Source organism: Sorex fumeus, unplaced genomic scaffold, assembly GCF_029834395.1.
Source record: "Sorex fumeus unplaced genomic scaffold, SorFum_2.1 ptg000065l, whole genome shotgun sequence".
NCBI classification, from domain to species: Eukaryota; Metazoa; Chordata; class Mammalia; order Eulipotyphla; family Soricidae; genus Sorex; species Sorex fumeus.
Window position 1 is genome coordinate 4086805 of NW_026606122.1, and position 7887 is coordinate 4094691.

Genomic DNA, 7887 nt, shown 5'->3' on the forward strand with positions numbered 1-7887 from the left:
ACAGAGTCAAAACACAAAGTGAACATAACTACTGAGAAGCATTATTAATTAACTAAAGCTGACAGTAAGTCAGTTCTTTTTTTTTAATTTTTTTATTAGTGAAACACCATGAGGTACAGTTGTAGATTTACAAATTTTTGTGCTTGGATTTCGGTCATACCATGATCAAATACCCATCCCTCCACCAGTGCCCATTTTCCACCACCAGGATAATATCCCTCCTCCCCCATCCTCCCCATTCCCCCCTGCCACTGTGGCAGGGCATTCCCTTTTGTTCTCTCTCTCCTTTTGGGTGTTGTGATCAGCAAAAGAGGCATTGAGTGGCAAACATGTTCAGTCCAGTCTACTTTCAACCTGCATCTCCCCTCCTGGGAGGATCCTCCAAACACCCTCCATTTGGTGCTCCCTTTTCTATCTGAACTGTTCTTTCCCCTAGAATACCCGGCTGGCCTCTAAGCTATGGAGTAATCCTCCTGGTGCTGATCTCAGCTATTCTTGGGTATTAATCTCATATTTTGTTACTTTATATACCCCAGATGAATGCAATCTTTCTATGTCTATCCCTCTCTTTCTGACTCATTTCGCTTAGCATGATACTTTCCATATTGTACCACTTGTATGTAAATTTCATGAGTAAGTCAGTTCTTAAAGACAAGTGGGAATAGAACTTATGGTGGAAAGGAAAGAGAATATTCAACTGATCATTATTCAAAACTTAGCCCTTAGAAACAGCCAAAATCCTTGCCATGGCTGAATTTAAACTATAAACATACATTTTTAATATAAGTCTTTTCTAATGACACTACTGACTTGTCATGTGTATGGGTTGGTTTAAAAGTTTTATTTCTATCCTTATATTTGCATACATGCTTCAGTAAAATAGTATCATTTCTCAAGATATGATCAAGAATTATGTACAGATGTATTAATTGCCAATACTATTTGAGGGTCTATCTGAAGGGTCAAGGAGACAAAAACATGTTGCCCTATGAGAGGAGTTCTTTAAGGAAATAACTATTCTTGGAGGTAAAAGATACTCAGAAAAAAGGGAATAGACAGAAAATAAAAGCACCACACACATGTCAAGCTGCCCAAGCTAAGTGCCAGAATCCAGCTTTCATTAATATGGAAATATGGAAATCCTCAGAACTGCCCTTGATCCAAGGCTACACTGTGAGGCAGGCTAGGGGTATATTTCTTGTTCTTGCTACCATTGTCTTTTGGGAGGACAGCCTCCCAAGAAGTCACTAGGGGTTTTCAACAGGGAGAGGAGAGGAAATTTTGTTCCATAGGGGACATTTGACAATATCTACAAACATTGTTGACAGTCGCACCAAAGAGGTGCCACTTGCATCTATCCTACAATGCACAGAAGAGCACCATTAAAGAGAATTATTGAACTCAAAAAGGCAGTAGAACTGAGGACAAGAACTTCTGGTCTAGGGTATACAAGTTTTAAATACAAAGGAGTCACTAGAGAGATAGAACAGGCATTAAAGCACTTGCCTTGAATGCAGCTGGCCCCAGTTCCATGCCCAATTCTGCACATGGTTCCTTGAGTACCACCAGGAGTGATTTCCTGAGCTCAGATCTAGGAGAAAGCCCTGATCAGTGCCAGGTGTGCCACAACACCCACACACCAAAAAAGTGGCAAATTAGGATGTGAAGTCGATCTTGCTGTGACATCTGCCACCCCATTGATCTTCACAGTTGATTTGGCTGATATGGCTAGCTAGATGTGTGAGATCCCTTCCTCCCTCATCACTCTACCTGAGTCTCTCCCAAAGCTGTGTGCTCGATCAAAGAGGACAGCCTTGGAACCAGAGCAATAGTACAGCGAGTAGGGCATTTGCCTTGCACGCGGTTAACCTGGGTTCAATCCCGGGCATCCCATATAGTCCCCCAAGAACCGCCAGGAATAATTCCTGAGTGCAGAGCCATAAGTAACCCCTGAGCATCGGTGGTGTGATCCAAAAAGAAAAAGAAAAGAGGATAGCCTTTCCCGAATAGAGACGGCCAGTTCTTCAGTTGAAGGTACACAAGTAGCTGTAGTTAAACCCTTCTAGAACCTCCAAACAAGCTCTCCAAAACCTAAGGTGAATTACAAAGCTAGGGGAGGAGCTAGGAATGCACGTCAGTGCTAAAGCCCATACATCTGTCACATTGTGAAGCCCTGGGTTCAATCTCCAGCACCACAATAACAGGAGCTGAGGAGATAACTCAATAAGTTGAAGTGATGGTTTGCATTCAGGAGGCCCAGGTTGAATTTTCAGCACAACATGGTCCTCTGAGTACTATTAGCAACTCCCAAGCACTGAGCTGGGTGTAGTCCTGAGCACCATCATATGTGGCCTCCCCAGAACAAAAAAGGCACAAATGAACTAAGGCAACTGGTGAGTCTTAAAAAGTATTTATAGCCCAGATCATAATGAGACCAAATATGACAGATAGGTTTAATGTGTGGATTAAAATCTTATAAAGTCAGCTCTCTACAACCTTGGAAGATCAGAGTTTTCCAGAGTTGCCTCCCTTGCTTGACTTACAGCTCTGCCTCAGGGGTATTTTTTATAGAATTCTGACAATGTCTTCACTTGGAATTATATATGGTTGATAATGTCTAAATTTTGCTTTCTCCAGAGATGCATATATTATAAATATCATCAGTCTTTTGTCAAATGAATGTGAGTATAAAATTACAAACTTACCTCTCTTACCCCTCATCCATGCTCAGACAGATATCAGGACAGCAAATATTCTCAGCCACTTGTACGTTGGCTGTGGCCAGAGACTGAGGAAAGTCAAAGGACAGGGAGTCGCTGGCATATAGCCCTAGAGAGGCCCAGCGACAGATTGCAAAGAAGCAAGCCCCAGTAAGAGGATACCAGAGGATACCAGCTGTTGATTTTAGACCAGGAACACTTACACTGAACAGACACAGACATAGGAACAAGACCAGACCATTGTACACCAGAAGTGGTCAGACAATGAGGGACAGGCTCAGGACATCACAATCAGAAACAGGCATCAATGAGTGATTTTGTACGTGGGTTAAAGGAGAGGCCTGGACATTGAGAAGGGACTCATACTCATCTACAAGAACTGTACAATAAACTTTAACTTCTTAATCAAAAATAAAGAAAGAAACTTTGACTTGTTAGATAGGTATATGGAATTAGCACATCAAAATAACAACATGAATGAATCTCAAAATACTTAACATTAAGTGAACAAAGCTAAGTAAAAACAGATATTTCATGAATGATTCAAGTTATACAAAATTCTAGGAAAAAAGAAAGCAGACAGTGGTTTCATGAGGGTACAGAGGCAGGAAGAAGTGGTGGGGGGGGGAATTACAAATTTCTTTAGGGAATGATGCATATGTTCATTGTCTTAATGGTGATGAAGCCAAAGTCCATTAAATTACCTTTATTTTAAATATATTCAGTTATTTGAATTAAAGTATAATTTATTAAAGTAGTAGGAAATATATATGGTTAAATACCCCTGCAAAAGATTGTGCAATTTCCAAGGGAAGCTAAACTTGCAGGTTATAGGTATTATAAAGAAAGATTATGTTACAAAAATCCAGTTTTCAATTTCATCATAATAAAAATAATAGCATTTGCATAGAAAGAGCAAAATATAATTGTAATGGCTATGGCTTAACAAAACCAAAGTAAACCTTAGGTTGAGGCTTGTCTTCTATTGTTTTCTTTGAACCTCAAATTGATTCTCAAAAAATTTTTTGTTTAATTGATTCTCAGGGCTGGAGTGATAGCATGGGGACTGGAGCAATAGCACAGTGGGTAGGGCGTTTGGCTTGCACGCGGCTGACCCGGGTTCCATTCCTCTGTCCCTCTCGGAGAGCCTGGCAAGCTACCAAGAGTATATTGTCCACACAGCAGAGCCTGGCAAGCTACCCGTGGCATATTTGATATGCCAAAAATAGTAACAAGTCTCACAATGGAGACGTTACTGGTGCCTGCTCGAGTAAATCGATGAACAACAGGATGATAGTGCTACAGCATTAATTGATTATCAGGGCCTGAAAGATAGTACAGCAGGTAGGGGTATTTGCCTTGCATGTGGCTAACCTGGGGCTGACCTATAGCACCCCATATGGTCCCCAGAGTGTTGCCAGGTGTTGGTCCCTGAGCACAGAGCTAGGAATAAGCGCTATTAATGAGTGAATGTGGCAAAAAATTAATATGCAAGCTCCTCCCCCTCCAGACACTCTAGGCACCCTTCACCCCCAATGGAAGGGAGACATCCACGACATTGGCAACTATTGCCCGATCTGCCTGTTGTCTGTCATCTATAAGCTGTTCACTCGAGTCATCCTGAATAGGATTAGTAGAACTACTAGATGAAGAACAACCATGCGAGCAAGCCGGTTTCCGAAAAGGATTTAGCACAATCGACCATATCCACACGATAACCAAGCTCATTGAGGTTTCTCGGGAGTTCAAGATGCCGCTCTGTCTAACGTTCATTGATTTAAAGAAAGCCTTTGATTCTGTTGAGACTGTAGCAGACATCGAGGCCCTAACCAAACATGTCATTAAACTCAATACATCAGGATCCTCCTTGAGCTGTATTACGGATTCACTATGGGAAGGAATGGAAGTGAAGAAAGATGGTCGGCAACTACACCACCTCCACTTCGCTGATGACATCGTTCTTATAACACCAAACATCAGCCAAGCGACACAAATGCTAGCCAACTTCGATCGTGAGTGTGGAAGGATCGGACTACACCTGAATCTAACAAAGACAATGTTTATAAGAAACAGTCTCGTTCCTGACGTTCCATTCACTCTCAACGGGAGGAACATCTCCGAATGCAACAGTTATGTGTACCTATTTCGAGAACTCAACATGACGAATGACCCGGCACCTGAGTTGCAAAGGAGGAAGAGATCAGCTTGGAACGCCTTCAAGAATGTCAAAGAGGGGGCTGGAGAGGTAGCGGAGCGGGCAGGGCGTTTGCCTTGCACGCGGCCGACCCGGGTTCAATTCCCAGCATCCCATATGGTCCCCTGAGCACCGCCAGGAGTAACTCCTGAGTGCAGAGCCAGGAGTAACCCCTGTGCATCGCTGGGCATGACCCAAAAAAGCAAAAAAAAAAAAAAAGAATGTCGAAGAAGTAGCTAAGAGGACAAAGAACTTCCGGCTCCGGGCACATCTCTTCGATTCCACTGTTCTTTCTGCACTAATATATGCCTCAGAGACCTGGGCCTTACACAAACATGATGAGAACACTATTCAGGTTTCCCAAAGAGGAATCGAAAGAGCTATGCTTGGAGTATCACGCTTCACTCAAATGAGAGAAAGAATCCGAAGTTCCTACTTTCGTCGACAGTCAAGAATCAGGGACACTGTCTCGTTTGCCAAGTCGTCGAAAATCAGATGGGCTGGACATGTAATGAGATTTGGAGACGACTGCTGGACTAGAGCCATTACCGACTGGATTCCACGGGACGTCAAAAGATCACATGGTCGCCCACCTCCGAGATGGTCAAACTTCTTCGTCAAGGCCCTAAATGATCAATTTGAGGCTCTTCGTGTTCCTAGAATGAGCAGATGCCATTGGGCTACATTACCACGCGAAAGAGATGAATGGAGACGTTGCTGGCACCCACTCGAGACAATCGATGAATAACGGGATGCCAAGTGTCAAGTGTCAAGTGCTGTTGCTAAGAAATACCACTGAAAACACACATACATCAGTCCATACAAAAGAAGGAAATGGCAGGTAAAGAAAATTAGAAATAATGTCTATAGTGTTACCACTTCTAGAGTTGGGAAGCTATTCAATAGTCTGAGCCGCCCAGCAAAGAAAAACTCTAAACCTGTGGGGACATTTCAAATTCCAGGGAGAAACCAGATCCAGCTCCAACTTGTGCCTCATGAGAGTGCCCAATGGGAGTGCCCCATGCAACTACCCTCAAACGACCCTCACATCCCCCACTACCCCCAGGTGACTTTCTACTTTCATTGCACAGCTGGATTTAAAAGGCATGGGGTGTTGATATCCCTCTATTCCCCATATGTTTAGGTGAGTCCAGTCATGAGGGCTTCAAAGAATCAGGGTCAAGTATGGGGATATGATAGAAGACATGGCCCTCTACTCTTCACTAAATGTGCTCAGTGCCAAATGTCAAGTTCATTGATACCTTCTCAATTCTTCCCTCCAGGACGTTCATACTTCCTCTACCCCATCTGTCCTGTGTATCTACCCTTAGGATCAAGCTTATCACCATTAGGGAATAAGTCTGGCCTCATATTTCAATTATGATATTCAGAGAGACTGTAATCCCTTGTAATATTACATACTTGCATATTTCAAGGACTGGAACATGTCCTTGAACATGTATCTCTGGAATGCCTTTCTGTCTACACAACAGAAAGTTGTAACAATCAAAGGTACTGAGTTTGGGCATCAAAGTAGACAAAGAGTTCAATGATAACAAGATAGAGCCTAGAAACACACTAGCTCAGATGCACAACTGATATTTTTAAAATGGTATACACAAAGAAAGGTGGAACAATAGGATATCTATATGACACACATAGAGCAAATAAATTCAATCCATATCTAATAACATGTGCAAAACCAAATTCAAAATAGATCATAGACCTAAGCTTCACGGTCCTCCCATTGTTCATCTATTTGCTCGAGCAGGCCCAGTAACGTCTCCTTCGTGAGACTTGTTGTTACTGTGTTTGGTATATTGAATACGTCACGGGTAGCTGCCAGGCTCTGCCGTGCGGGCGAGATACTCTCAGTAGCTTGCCGGGCTCTCCGAGAGGGGCGGAGGAATCGAACTCGGGTCGGCCATGTTGGCTGCGTGCGAGGCAAACGCCCTACCCGCTGTGCTATCGCTCCAGCCCAGACCTAAGCTTAAAATCTCAAATTATAGAAGTTCCAGAGGGAAATAAAACATCTCTGACTTTGGATTCAGTAAAGACTACTTAGTTGGCACTAAAGAAATGATAATAAAAGAACAAACTATGACAAGCAAAATGAAATGTTTCTGCTTTTGTGAACACTGTGAAGAGAATGAAATAACAAGGTACAAGCCAGGAAAAATCATTGCACATAATATATAAGATAAAAGTCTTATATATGAAATATATAAAGAATTCTCTAAGGGCTGGGGAGAGATCGTGCCCTGCATTCATAACGGTTCTAGTTTGATACCAGCACTCCATGGCCCACCATCACCTTCCATGTGTGGCACCCTGTTGGATATTAACCCTATGTGTTTTAGACTTCCTCAGTGAATTAACTCTTTTCCTCCTCTTATAGTGCTCTTACAAGCACCCATAATCCCCTGAGTTTATGTTTAACCTTTCCTTTGTGCTTTATCTCTCATTGTTGCATTCCCCAAGTCAGTCTTGGTTACTTATAAATCAAAACCTCTAGTGATTCTGGACTTTGTATTTGAGGTGAATTACTTGCTTTTCTATTTCCCTTATAGACTTGTCATATATTACCATAGAACAATTTTCTTTGCTTAGTCACAGAAATTCCATTAATATTATGCTCCTAATATTTGGGAGTTAATTGACTCTGAAATATATCTACTCCTGGGCACCCGTAATAATTACTTGACTTAGGCTTCACTTGCCATAGTTCTTAACACCCCACAAAGCGGGGTTCTGTTGTGGAACTGAGATGGATCCTAGGCAAGCAGCAAAGCTACCCTGATATTGAAATGGTACAGTCTAGAAAGCACAAAAGCACAGTCTTGATGCAAGCCATTATGACTTAAGAGACAGAACCGCCATGGGGAAGGACAAGCTGGATTGGCCTGAGGACCTCGTCTGGGATTTACGGTAAAATCCTTGCTTGTTCTCAGAGAACAGACAACTAAGTTTTGG